The following is a 15,903-nucleotide window of genomic DNA, read 5'->3' on the forward strand; positions in this document are numbered from 1 at the left end:
ATTGCGGTGTCACAGAAGACAATTTTGTTTGCCCCGGATGTCGTAAATATAAACCTAAGTAGTGAGAAATGAGTGAAGGATAACAAATGAACGAACATGTAAAAATTGTATATTCATATGTCATTATTCTGTAATAAAAAAATTAAAGCAAAATATTATTACTGCTCATATTAGGAAACCTTTATCTCATTTCTACGAAGTGCCTTGTTTGTGAAGATTTAATAACTACTCTGAACGATTGTTTATTATTACAAATACTGTAATTGTATGATAAAATTAAATAATGCAAGATGTTATTAATAACATAGAAAATAAAATTGCACTTACCTTTAGATCTTTCAAATGGGTTTATAAAAGTGTCTCTCATATTAGGCACCTTTGCTCTACCCCACACTGCACCACGTCCACAGGATCGTGAAATCACGCATCCGTCTGATTTCAGACCGTGGGCAGGCCCTGCTCGGCTTCCGCAAGCATGAGTTGACGCGGTCGACGTGCTCGTCAGCTGTCAAAACAGACACAGACGTCCGTCCAGGACCGCTTTCCGTCACAACCCCGAGCCGTGACCACCGAACACTTGTGAAGTCAACTTTATATCAACGTAGCGTAATTCCAAACCGCAGCCTCCATACGCTAGACACATCATTGCAGCAGCTCATGTCTTTGACTCCTATGACACACTGATGCGCATTTCTCCTGACACGAAATTACACGGCCTTTTAACTAAACATAACTACACATTCCTGCTCTCACCTCGTCACGTGACAAGCCATCTAAAACCTTTAGAAAATTATTCTTACTTTTACACTTTTTTTTTTAATAACATCCAATTTACTCCTCCCACTGCACCTAAACTCACACCCATCTCACCATCAACATACGCAAACGTCCTCAACCCTATCTTGACGCTCATATATCACCCCACAGATCATGTCGATCACTCAGTTTACCATTCTCATCCCCTTTTTCGAATTACAAACGTAGCCTCTATCTAAACATCAATCAACTAATTTTTTTTCGCACTTTCAAGAGTAAAATTAATTTTACACACACCCCAAAATACCAAACTCAATTAAAGAGTCAGACTTTTATACGGACCGTGATGCACATACCACACTCACACCAATATTCAAAGCCTGGTCCATATTTACCACCTCCAACTTGAATTAAATATTATCATCATTGCCCCAACATTGTGCCAGCGCGCGACCTTTTTTTCCGCTTTTAACTGTTCTCGCTAGCCGTCCAATATCACTATTAATAGATTGCATAAACTTCCACATAAAAAAATCCCATCCGATTATCTATGTCATCAAGCTACACCCTTTCACGATAGCATACAAACTCATCTTCTCTAGTCATTATACAACTTTTATCAGCGACACGCCTCATTCGCTATCCCCACTAATGAATACCCGACCAGCGTGCGTAAGGCCTGTGAAGACACCGCCGACGCGGGTTTGTGTACTGTAATCATCATCACATTTCGTTGAACAAGGAAACACGCGAATTCGCTCGTCCCCGATGTTCTAACGTCTCACTCCTTCCGTCATGCATTACACTTCATCTATTCAACATACACATTCATTCGCGCCGCCGTTTAGTGACTCCTATATCCGAACACATACCATCATTCAACAACTATCACCTACTCTTATCTAATAACTCATCCATCAGGTCTGGGGGCAAGGTCATCCCTTTCTTTCAGCAGGAGACAGCTTTTTTTTCTTTTTACAGTGGTAGCTAAATTACGCCATCAACTTAACATCACCAGTCGCGAAACATATCTAGCAAATACGTAAACACTCTTACTCAATTACACAGCGTTTCGACTGAGGACATGACCTTCAATATTACAGTTCTTAATCCAATAACCACAAAAACAAGTACTAAATGCTCCAACTAATCCCATTCTACCTTACAAAGCGAGCGTCCGAGCGCCACCGGCGGCATGTCAAAGCCACATATCTGTCCATCGAAACAGCCGTCCACTCAGCCCCCGGACCAGCTTGCCAAAGTGGGCTCTCTCTATACCTGCTCTCCAGCTATTGTCTAACGAAATACACTGCACAAATGGATTCCCCTCCCCCTCCCCCTCCCCCCCCCCTAAATCTCCAACTCGACATGTTAACAGTGTGTCCCCCAGCCAGCAAACCTGATGTCATTCACGCTGCGCTGACAATTTCCATTCACAAATCTTAAAGACTCGCGCATATAAAAGCCTGTTCACTCCTGCCAAAACTCTCTTAACAATAAAAAAGCATTCTCCCTTTCTAAGCATAGATGAGCATGCATTTAGAACAAATAGACAAACATAATTCCAAGCACAAGACATACATATGATTACAAAGTAAAAAAAGACCTCAATTTACATTATCTGACAATTATTTACATGTCCTAATGATACAGTCGTAGATGAGCCATGTCATCCACTCACTCATTCCTTCAACACACGCTTTCACAGAACTTTTTCTACTTCTATGTTATAATAATTTTGTACAAGCATTTACGCCCCCACATACAACCCAGCTGAATAGAACATAATAATTCCTTTTTCCACAGATAGTCATATTCGGTGAACAATTAAACGTACTAGATTACGCATACATTTAGTCAAACAAGCAAATACTTTTACCGACATACACACCCCTTTCACTGAGGATAGGGCAATTAATATTACATACTTAAACACAGACCAATGATAGCAATATTCCGACGTGCACCTTGTCCTTCTAATACAGAAACAATTCATTTTCCTATACGGTTCCAAATCACCATTGTACATCAGAGCACCCTCAGTCGACCCAAGTCACTCTCAGAACAGTTCAGCTGATTCCAGAGCCTTTTCCTGTTGGTAGAAACGTCTCAGTCTTTCTGATCAGAGCCTGCTCCATTTTCTACAGACAGCTCCAGACTCGCGTATTAGAAGACCAAAAATATTTTTAATACAATATTATAAAATTCACCTCGTACGTGTCCATATTAAGTACAGTCCTAGTACTTCAGCGTGCCATAGACCTCTGACTTACTAGAATTCCAGCCCTGCACAGACATTAACATGGACTGATGCACAGCCTCTCACAGTAAACTATACCCTGCACCTTGTAAATCATTCTTACAGACAAAAGTATAACATTGAGCGAATTTTAAATAAAAGACAGCCACAACACAAGGAAACTAGAAGAGCCTGGTGGCGTTGTGGCGACTTTCCAAACTACCCCCCCCCCAAAAAAAAGTGACTGACGGCCTCTGCAGTTAAACTTATATGTATTTCGGGGTGTGCGTAAAATTAATTTTACTCTTGAAAGTGCGAAAAAGGTGAGTTGATTGGTGTTTAGATAGAGGCTACGTTTGTAATTCGAAAAAGGGGATGAGAATGGTAAACAAATTGACGGACATTGTTTGTGGGGTGATATATGAGCGTCAAGATAGGGTTGAGGACGTTTGCGTATCTTGATGGTGAGATGAGTGTGTGTTTAGGTGCAGTGGGAGGAGTCTGTGTCTGCTTTGACAGCTGACGAGCGCGTCGACCGCGCCAACTCACGCTTGCGGAAGCCAAGCAGGGCCTGCCCGCGATCTTCACGATCCTGTGGAACAATGTAGCTTTCACATGTGTGAGAGGAGAGCGCCCTTTCTGATCGGCTGTCACGAGCGCGCGGAAGTTGAACTTGGCTGGGGCCTAGGAACCCCCCCTCCCGCCGACCGCACGCGTGCGTATCTTTGAGTGTGATCTTTGAGTGTAATCGAAGGCGCATAGGTGATATGAATTTATCCGGTGTTAGGCGCGAATGCGACTGTGAGTAGGTGACGCTTGGGGGAGGCCGAACAGAGACTTTTGGTCGGTTTGGCTGCTGGCGGCGGGGTACTGGGTGAGGCTGTTTGGGCGCATCTGTTGCACTGTTTTGCGATCATGTCTGTGCACTGTGCTGTGCGTCATTTGGAGAGTTAAAGTACAGAGCTAGTCTGTGGATATTGTGTACTGCATTATTTAAGAGCAGTTTGCTATTGCGTGATGAAATTATGAGTGGTTTACGTTTTTGTGGGCTGTGTCACAGACCACTGTCAGATCAGTGCGGGTGTTTAGTGACAAATATACTCCATGTCTAAATAAAGGGGCTTGAAATAAATAGAGTGCAGTCCTCCTTTAGTTCCACGAGCAGCACAGCGCAGTCTGATTGGTTTTTGCGAAAAAACGGCAATCTGGTTATGCTGTGAGTGAGTCAAAAATTAACGGGACAAATTTATCTGTAGAGGAATTATAGGCCTGGATTGGAATCAATATCTTGATGGGTGTGGTTGTGTTGCCAAGTGTAGTGCACTACTGGAGTTCAGAACCTCCTTAAGTCAGCCTTACATACCGAAACCTATGAGATGAGATGCAAAAGTTTCAAAAAGATATGTGAAACTATTCGCATATTCTGAAGTCGTGGGGGGGGAGGGGGGGTGTCCTGTGTACTAAGTCAGCTGGACTGTGGACTCGGTGGCGAATACAGAGGGTGGTGGTGCTGACTATCTCTAGCTGTTTAAATAAAGACATGTGTATGATTTAGAAAAGTTGACGATTAGGGGAGGAGGGTATTGTAGGTGGATTCTTATTTAGAGAAATAATGATTTGTTCCATTCTATGGGTGTTAATGTTTTGAATTATTTAGGGGTGTTTCAAATGTCTGTAGGCTGTTCAGTGAAATTTTTGATGGTTTACAATTAGCAACCATGTGTGTAGAGCGTTATACACGAGTTTTGTAGTAGTAGTTTGCGCATCTGTATGCTGTGGCGGCACGTCAGAGTATGTGTTCTGTGATACATGTACACCATCTCTAAGTAAATTGCTCCCAAATAAATAAAGTACACTACTTCCTCCTTCCATCAGCCTAGTGCAGGCTGAGTCCTTTTACCACCTGCTCCAGCACGAAGTGGTGGTGGAGGTGGTGGTGGTGGTGGCGTTGGTGTTGGTGGTGGTGGTGGTGGTGGTGGTACACTTCATTTCCAGTAATTTTCTTACGTTGGCAGCGAAAACGCAAGTGAGTTTTGTTTACTGCAGATTTCACACTTGGTGCCTGATCCTAAGAGGATGTGGTGGTCAGGTGGATGAGGTTAGTACAAGTGTCCTTTCTTTACGCACAATTTTCTTAGGTTGGCAGCGAAAGCGCAAGCGACGTTTCTTTACTGACAGAATTCAAACTCTGTGAGGGTTCATAGGAAGAGGTGGTGGTCTGGTCCTCTAAAAGTAGTTGAATGTAGGTCGTTGAACACCTTTGCATACGTATATGAAATTGCAACTTGAATTATTTAATATGATGATAACTGAAATGGAATTAATTACTTAGGTAATTGATAGGTTAGATGCACGATGTGGGTGTTAGCATATTTACAGAAGACTATGTCCGTTGCGTGTATGGAGGGGGCGATTGAGGGTGTGTGGTTTAAGAGGTCGGGCATCTGCGGGGAGCAAGGTCGGTTACAGTGCACGAGAGAGAGAGACAGAGAGAGAGACAGAGAGAGACACAGAGAGAGAGACACAGAGAGAGAGACACAGAGAGAGAGACACAGAGAGAGAGACACAGAGAGAGAGACACAGAGAGAGAGACACAGAGAGAGAGACACAGAGAGAGAGACACAGAGAGAGAGACACAGAGAGAGAGACACAGAGAGAGAGACACAGAGAGAGAGACACAGAGAGAGAGACACAGAGAGAGAGACACAGAGAGAGAGACACAGAGAGAGAGACACAGAGAGAGAGACACAGAGAGAGAGACACAGAGAGAGAGACACAGAGAGAGAGACACACAGAGAGAGACACACAGAGAGAGAGACACAGAGAGAGAGACACAGAGAGAGAGACACAGAGAGAGAGACACAGAGAGAGAGACACAGAGAGAGAGACACAGAGAGAGAGACACAGAGAGAGAGACACAGAGAGAGAGACAGAGAGAGAGACAGAGAGAGACAGAGAGAGACAGAGAGAGACAGAGAGAGACAGAGAGAGACAGAGAGAGACAGAGAGTCAACTAACGTAGCGAGGGGTTTCGTGGCGACCAAATGTGCTCTTGTACAGTCATGGCTGATTCAACTGTCGAGCAAACTTTGGATGCAAAAGTGTAGCACGATGTTCTCAGTTGCATGATACGTGGCAACGACCGACGATACGTGGCAACGACCGACGATAAGTGGCAACGACCGACGATAAGTGGCAACGACCGACGATAAGTGGCAACGACCGACGATAAGTGGCAACGACCGACGATAAGTGGCAACGACCGACGATAAGTGGCAACGACCGACGATAAGTGGCAACGACCGACGATAAGTGGCAACGACCGACGATAAGTGGCAACGACCGACGATAAGTGGCAACGACCGACGATAAGTGGCAACGACCGACGATAAGTGGCAACGACCGACGATAAGTGGCAACGACCGACGATAAGTGGCAACGACCGACGATAAGTGGCAACGACCGACGATAAGTGGCAACGACCGACGATAAGTGGCAACGACCGACGATAAGTGGCAACGACCGACGATAAGTGGCAACGACCGACGATAAGTGGCAACGACCGACGATAAGTGGCAACGACCGACGATAAGTGGCAACGACCGATAATAAGTGGCAACGACCGATTATAAGTGGCAACGACCGATAATGAATGGTAACGACCGATAATAAGTGGTAATGACCGATAATAAATGGTAATGACTGATAATGAATAATAATAATAATAAATGATAATGAATAATAATAATAATAATAAATGATAATGAATAATAATAATAAAGAATAGCTTTTAGTGGGTAACGTGACAGAATTTTGTAGCAAACATCTCAGTCCGTTGTGTGACGTCAGGGAAGAATCCAGTGTCCCGAAAAAACAACTTTGGTGCGAAAGGTTATGTCCATGACTGAGACACGTGGTGGAACTCGGACCGATGAGAAGGTGTCTGACGTGAATATGGACCTTTTCGAACCTGTCCAGAAAGACAACTTTGCCACCAAAAGTGCAAGCATGCTTTGTCTGTCCACCGGGTGCTGGATTTAACGGCTGACCGTTGTGACGTAGCCATGGACAGGTTCCATCCTATCCAGCATTAAGTGCTCGCCAAAACAAGTTTATTTAAGGCGAGTGGTGTGGCCGACTCTGGGACGCCGGTAGCTGGGGGCTGGTCGCTGCCTACCTGGTGCGTGGGGCCTCAGCCGGCTGCGGGTATGTCAGCTGTGCTCTGCAGTTCGTGGTGTGAGCATCTCGAGGATGTTTACGAAGTGAGTTGGGACACAAGTGTATAACCAAAATGCCTGAAATAAAGAGTCATTTTCCCACCTTGTGACTTAGCCTAGTACAAATGACGAGATTTAATAATTTAGCGGCGGAAGCATAAGTGACCACGAAAATTGAAACTATGTGGACTTAGGATGTGGCCCAGTTGGCTATCTATAATCACGTAATGGAGGTGGGGCAGAGGTCAAATAACCCAGTTGGAAATGCACTTGATATAAAGAATAATAAAGAGAAGCCCGCCATTATCCTGTTGGAATTCAATTTTTTTCTGGAGTCTTAGGTTAGTGGACATAGCTGAATTGAATTATTTTCTCGCCAAAGCCGCCATCTTGTATGACGTCATGGCGGCTCTCTGGTGACAGGGGTGTGATCTAACACAGTTGGACTGCATACACACGTGCATGGTATAAATAATAATAAATGATAATGGATGTCAGCAAATGATAATGAATGTCAGGAAATGATAATGAATGTCAGTAAATGATAATGAATGTCAATAAATGATAATGAACATCAGTAAATGATAATGAATGTCAGTAAATGATAATGAATGTCAGTAAATGATAATGAATGTCAATAAATGATAATGAATGTCAATAAATGATAATCAATAATAATGAATAATAATAAAGACATGTACAGTTTTGTATGCATTATTGTGTAGGAATTTGAATTTGGGTCAATTGTTTTCTAGAGGGTTATTTTAGTGGTCGTTGCCCAGTTGACCTATTTTCCCATAAAAATTCAAAATTCTCGCTATTTTACCTGGGGGTTAGGCTAGTGGACGTACCCCAATTGACCTATCTTCCCGCCAAAAACTGCCATCTTGGATGACGTCATGCGCTGTTCCCAAGTCTGCACGCCGCTATCTTGGATGACGCCAGCAACACCATCTTCAATAAATTTGGCAACAATGAAAGTGGGGTGACACATACTTTGCTCTACTACTAACGTCTCTCTCTTAACGTTTGCCAGCGGAGTTTGTTTATAATCTCCGTAACGCTCACTCGCCAGCTAAACAATCCCATGATGGAACGCACCACTCTTCTTTGGATCTTCACTATCTCCTCTATCTGTCTTACCAGATAGTGATCCCAGATAGATGACCAATACTGAAAAATCGGGCGAACAAGCGGCTGATAAGCCACTTCCTTCGTGGGTAAGCTACGTTTCCGTAAGAGTCTTCTGATGAATCTTAGTCATGTGTCTGCTTTTCCCACTGTTATATCTTGTCATTCGACTTATGATTGCTCTGGGCAGTTACGCCTAGATATATTACAGCAGACGCTGTCTCCAGCTGTTTGTCATCAACAGTGTAGCTGTACAGTAGTGGATTTCTTTTCGTATGTATGCACAATATGTTACATTATCAGGGTCAACTGCCAGCATCCGCATCATTCATCAATTCTCTGCAGGTCGTTATGCAAATTCTTACCTTCTTCCGGCGTTGCTACTTTGGTATGAACAACTGCATTATCTGCTAATAGCCTTAATGAGCATCCGATGCTTTCTACTAGAGCATTTATATATATTGTGAACAACAAATATCTTATCACACTTCCCTGTGGTACTCCACATTTTATCTTTACATCTGTCGATTTAGTTCCGTTAAGAGCGACGTGTTGTGTGTTATCTGCAAGGAAGTCTTGAGCTTATGGAATATCGGAGCAGACCAGCGATTGGATTCATTTTTTTTTCATTAAAGGGCCTTGCGGGACGGTGTTAAATGCCTTTTACTGAAATCAAGGAACACGGCATCAACCTGAGCGCCGTTGTTCACTGCGCTGTGGATCTCAAGGAGGAACAGAGCGAGCAGAGTTTCATAGCATCTCTGTTTGCGGAATCCGTGTTGATTTTTGTAGAGGAGCTGTTCATTTCCCAAGAACGTCATAATTGTTAAGCATTTTTGTGATGGTACGCATCATAAATAATCGAGGCAGCGTTACCTTTAATGCGAAATATTTGGAACAGGTGTTTTAAGGTCCACAGCTGCTACTGAGAACAGTAGGCAAGCACGAAGACGTACAAAACTGGGCAGCTTCTGTGCTACTGAACTCCACGGAGCTGCTCCAATTAACCACTGGAGGCAACTGAGGAAGACGGGGCCTCTCCCGTCAGTTTTGTATCGCAACACACTAAGCACCCACCGGCAGAAAGAAGTACCCGTATCCAAACTAACCGAAGTGACGCTTAAGATTTGTTCTGGCCTGCATGGGTTCCCTGGAGTGGCAGGCACTCGTCGAAACGGGAGGGAAGAATGCTGTCCATCTGCGAAGAAGAAGCCGTGGTCTCTAATTGAAAATAACGGCTCGAACAGCCTTTGTGGCTGTTCACCATATTTCAAGTTATTAGGAAAATCTCCTCTGGTTAGTGAAGCCTACGATGATATTCGACTGCAGGGGAAAATTAGTTTGATGTGGTTTAATTGAGGATTAATGTCATCGTCTTTGAGCATTGACCCTCTCGACCACTGTAATACATCAAATGATACGTAAATTTCCGTACAGGTTGCATCAACTGTCAGAAGAGTAAAATGTATTATTTTATGTTATTCTCTGTCTCTCCATCAGAGGGGCTGGACATGGTGGGAGTCATTCCTTCTGCACAACTTACGGTAGGCTAGAGAAAAGTCTATCTGTGGTATCTATACGTGTACTTCGACGAGACCAAACTCAGAAGCAAATCTCCATGCTCATGAAACGCGTCAGTATATGAAACTACAAAGGAAATAGAGAACATAAAATAAATATTATTTCTGAAAAGACGACAAGCTGTAATTGTATATAAACGCAGTCAACAATGTAACATACAAATTCAAAGGAATTAACTTTTCAAGCAACTCCTCGATAGAATAGGAGCAGTGATCTATTAGGAAGCTCGTAAGTTTAAATTTGAAAGCGCGTCGATTACTGCTACGATTTTGAGTTCTTGACATAGCGTTTTGAAAATGGATGTAGCAGAATATTGTACGCCTTTCTGCGCAAGATCCAAGGAGTTGCGATTCAAATGGAGATTGAATTTCTGCTAGTATTACTTGAATGGAAACTGCTACCTCATGGGAGTAGGTTGATACTGTTAACAAGAAACGACATTTAAGAATATGATTAATGAGCCAAAACATTATAATCACCTGCTTAATAGCCTGTCTGTCCGTCTTTGTAATAAACTATTGAATGTACGTATGAGAGATCCGACAGTTGGTTGGTGGGTTTGTGGCATTGGATATCTACGCACAGGTCATGTAATTCGCGTGAATAACGGGCCACTGACTTGCGTACGCGGTGGTGGCGCCCGATAGCGACCCAGATGCGTTCCATAGGAATAGATCAGGCGAATTTGGTCACCAAGACATCAACGTAAATTCGTTATGATGCTCCTCAAAACACTGTAGCACGGTTTTGCTTCCGAGACGGACATTTATAGAAAGATGACATCGCCGTCGGGGATGACATTAAGCATGAAGGGATGCAGGCTGTTCGCAGCTGTCAGCGTGTCTTCGGTTACTACCACAGGTCCCATGCAAGCGCTGGAGAATGTCTTCCATAGCATAATACTGCTCCCACCGGCCTGTGTCCGCAGCGCGCTGTGCGTTTAGGGCTGCCGTTCGCCTCGATGCCGGTGTTTGTGGAAACGACCATCGACGTAGTGTAGCACATATATGATTCACCAGAAGAGCCGACAGGTTCCACTGTTCGACGGTCGAATCCCGATTGTTCCATGCCGACTGCAGTCGTAATTGACGATGTCATTGGGTCAACATGTGATCACGCAGGGTGGTCTGCTGCGCTGCGCTGTGTTCAACGGTGAACGGTGTGCTCCGAAACACTTGTGCGTGCACCAGCACTGTGGTCTTGATTTGCTGCCCGTATCTTCGCTAGCGTGATCTCCCGTTCGCGTCCGCTCCCCTTAGGTACTTTTGTTACCACTTCACATGCCCACAATATTGTTAGTAATGGGCTCGATTCCGGCTACTTATTACATTTTGATGTAATTCCCACTTTGTTCTGCATGGTATTCTTAACCCACTAGTCAGCCACGCAGGCTGCCTTTTACTGCTAGTAACGAGTTTTGAACGTTCTAATGGAAAGCAACATTCAAAGAGGATGATAAATGTATTGGCGAAAATACATGTTCAGAGCCGGTGGTAGACAGAAAACATCATCTGAAATTGTACTAAATGCTTTCTCTGAGAATTACTTTGAACAATTAGTTCATGAGCCCACACGGATTGTAAATGGTTGCGAAAACACGCTTGACCTAATCTAATAGACAGATCTAAAAGAGTCATGGCGGATGCAGGGATTAGTGAACGCAAGGTCATTGCAGCGAGGCTCAAAACCAGATCAACCAAAACTACTAAAAATAAACGCAAAATATATCTACTTAAAAGAGCAGATAATAATTCGCTTGATGACTTCCTAAGTGAGAGTCTCCATTCCTTCCAAGCTATGGACCAGGTACGGCTCAAACTCAAAGATACAGTATAGACAGCAATAGATAAATTCATACCGCCTAAGTAAATAAGAGACGGACTGATCCACCATGGTACACAAAACACGTAGGAACTCTGTTCCCGAAGCAACGAAAAAAGCATGCCAAATTCAAAAGAACGCAAAATCCCCAAATCTGGCAAAGTTTCACGAAAGCTCGAAATTTAGTACGGACGTCAATGCGAGATGCTTTTAATAGTTTGCGCAATGAAATTGTCTCAAAATATGGTAGAAACCCCAAGATATTCTGGTCGTATATAAAGTACGTAAGTGGCAAAAAACAATACAGTCACTGCGCGATAGCGATGGAAATGTTCAAAAATTGTTCAAATGGCTTTGAGCACTATGGGACTTAACATCTTAGGTCGTCAGTCCCCTAGAACTTAGAACTACTTAAACCTAACTAACCTAAGGACATCACACACATCCATGCCCGAGGCAGGGTTCGAACCTGCAACCGTTGCAGTCCCGCGGTTCCAGACTGCAGCGCCTAGAACCGTACGGCCACCACGGCCTGGCGATGGAAATGTTACCTATGATGGTGCCACTAAAGGGGAGTTACTAAGTACAGTTCTCCGTAATTCATTCATGAATGAAGAAGTAAATATTCCAGAATTCGAAACCAGAACAACTGTTAGCATGAGTGACATCAAAGTACATATCTTAGGTGTTGCGAAACAACTCAAATCGCTTAGGAGAGGCAAGTCTTTCGGTCCAGATGGTATACCAATCAGGTTTCTTTCAGAGTATGCAGACACAATAGCGCCTTTCTTGGCAATCATATACAACCGCTCACTTGACGAAAGGTCTGTTCCTAAAGACTGCAAAGTAGCACAGCTCACGCCAATATTCAAGAAAGGAAATAGGAGTAACCCATTGAATTACAGACCCATATCAGTGACCAACTTGCAGTAGGATTTTGGAGAATGTACTGTACCGAACATTATGAATCACCTTGAAGAAAGTGACTTATTGATAATTAACCAACACTTTTGATACCGTTCCTCACAAGCGACTATTAATCAAATTGCATGCATATGGAGTATCGTCTCAGTTGTGTGACTGGATTCGTGATTTCCTCTAGGGAAGTCACAGTTTGTAGTGATGTACGGTAGATCATCGAGTAAAACAAGTGATATCTGGCGTTCCCCAAGGTAGTGTCATAGGCCCTCTGCTGTTCCTGATTTATATAAATGATTTAGGTGATAATCTGAGCAACCCCCTTACATTGTTTCCAGATGACGCTGTAATTTATCGTCTAGTAAAATCATCAGACGATCAATTCAAACTACAAAATTATCTAGAGAATTTCTGTATGGTGTGAAAAGTGGCAATTAACACTTAACAAAGGTAAGTGCATGGTTATCCACATGGGTACCAAAAGAAATCCGATAAATTTTGGGTATACGATAAATCGCACAAGTCTAAGGGCTGTCAATTCGACTAAATACCTAGGAATTACAATTACGAGCAATTTAAATTGGAAAGACCACGTACATAATATTGTGGGGAAGGTGAAACAAAGACTGCGCTTTGTTGGCAGAACACTTAGAAGATGCGACAAACCCACTAAAGGGACAGCCTACATTACACTAGTCCGTCCTCTGCTGGAATATTGCTGCGCGGTATGGGATCCTTACCGGATAGGATTGACGGAGGACATCGAAGAAGTGCAAAGAAGGGCAGCTCATTTCGTTATATCGCGCAATAGGGGTGACAGTATCACTGATATGATACGCGAGTTGGGGTTGCAGTCACTGAAACAAAGGCTGTTTTCTTTGCGGCGAGATCTATTTACGAAATTTCTATCACCAACTTTCTCTTCCGAATACGTAAACATTTTGTTGACACCCACCTACGTAGGGAGAAATTATCATCATAATAAAATAAGAGAAATCAGAGTTCGAACGGAAAGATTTTGGTGTTCCTTTTTCCCTCGCGCCATTCGTGAGTGGAATGGTAGGGAAGTAATATGAAAATGCTTCGATGAACCGTCTGCCAGGCACTTAAGTGTGAAATGCAGAGTAACCATGTAGATGTAGATGAAGATGATGATGAAGAAGATGAAGGGAAACATTGTATCTGTCCTGCCACTCTTGTTCCTTAATGAGATTTAAAAAAACTCTCTACTGCCGTTGGATTCGTTTTCTGTGTAGTTTGTAATTATGTAAAACATTTGTCTGAGTACAAAAATATGTGCATAATGGTCTGAAAGGCTATTCACCCTTTTATTGATAGAACGCCTATTTAGTAATGAAGAATAAATAAAAATACTATCTATGATTGTGCAACTGTGCACCTGCAACCTGGTTGGAAGAAATAGAGATTGCATCAGATCATACGAATGTAGGAGATTCTCAATAACCTTTTTCTTGCACAGTAACACGCAAAACTAATATCGAAGTCACCACATGAACTATTTCATGCATGATACTTCCTGTAAAGTGGACCATGAAACGTCTCTAGATTGAGCAGAAATATTGTGAAGTCAGAGTTGACGGGGCCTATAAATAACTATAATTAAAAGTTTAATTTCACTAAATTCAACTACTACTCCACAACATTCAAATACTCGTTCAATGTAGTGTTTCGATACATCTAGGGACTCAAATGGAATACTGTTTTCTAGGTACATGACCACACCCCCACTGCACAAAGAAATCCTTGAAAAACGGCCAGCTAATCTGTATCCTGGTAAAGGAAGCCTCTGAATTGTCACACTATTTAAGTGGTGCTCGGATGTACCAATATTCCAGAGTCGTCATGTATAAGCAGTGCACTGTATCTCTAATACCGCTGATATTTTCATAAAATATGCTAATTCATTCACTAATTCGACGACTGACCTCCTTCGAAGGTGGTTTCTTTGTTAGAGAGCCTTCCTTTAAGCAGAGGTACCTATCATTTAACTTCAATGTAAAACAGATACAGCTTTAACACCAACTACTGCTGTGGTTTTCTCAAGAGTAATCACACCACCGCCCACTGCACTGTCACCTGTAAGCTTTGCCAACCTCCCCTTCCCGTACCTGTTGACGTACAGAGCACGGCTAGGGAAACCCGATCTATCGATAGGGTCTGCAGGCACCTCTACAATCTGAACCGTGCTCACCACCATCAGTGCCTTCTCGAGCCCCTAGTTGACACGCCTAACAACGACATTCTTTTCCAGGTCACCACTTGAATCATACTCCCCCTCCCCATCAAGACTATCCCCAGTCCGTCACACAATTCACTAACTCCTGATCTTTCACAAAATTCTATGTAACTGCCCTAAGTTAACAGTCAGTTGAGACAACCCTGCACTAGGTTTCGCAATTCTGGTGACCTGGTACTCCCTCCCTAACATTTCCTGCTCGTCTACATATCTGACATTTGAACTCCCTAGTAACACAACCTCCTCCTATTTGAAATTGCAGCTGTGTTAGCGACCTTAGCTACTGAGTCTGCTGCGCATTTCCTACACGTACAGCTACAAGAGGCTCCTTCCCATTAAACTCCGACAGTTGGTAAAATCTATTGGCGATAGGCAAAATACAACTGTCTGAGTATCTCCTCCTCCTAGCGGCCTTCTTACCAACTGCCAGCTCCCATACCCCAGCACCATTCTCCCTCCTAATCCTACCTAGTTCCTCCTGTGCATTTTGTAACTGCACCTCAAGAGTACTGACCTTACGCTACTGCTTCCCTACTAATTTATTTCTGCTACAAAGTCTACGTTTCCAACCACCTGTCAACTACGGTACTAAATTTAATAAATTACTACAACGCACAAACAACTTTATGAATCACAGCGAGCAGATGTGTGCGAAAGTTTATTCATCCGTTGTTCCTCCAGAAACAGCACGAGACACCGTTGAAAAGTAGTAAATTTAGTAACAGAATACGGTGCACAGACAAGTTCGTCAGTACTTTGGAACCACTACAGCTGCGACTGCACTCCGCAAAGTGTGAACACACTCACTCTACTCTGCAACGCCCCCACAAAGCTATCTCACAGGTCAGAACACGTCATGAAGGGTACAGCATCCTCCGAGTTACACACGTTACTGGTAGTAACAATATTCAAACATCAAAGAAATTTCAAACGCTTTTGCTGAAGTACGTCAACACAAATTATTTACAATAAAACAAACAATA

This window comes from Schistocerca americana, chromosome 6 (assembly GCF_021461395.2).
Source record: "Schistocerca americana isolate TAMUIC-IGC-003095 chromosome 6, iqSchAmer2.1, whole genome shotgun sequence".
NCBI lineage: Eukaryota > Metazoa > Arthropoda > Insecta > Orthoptera > Acrididae > Schistocerca > Schistocerca americana.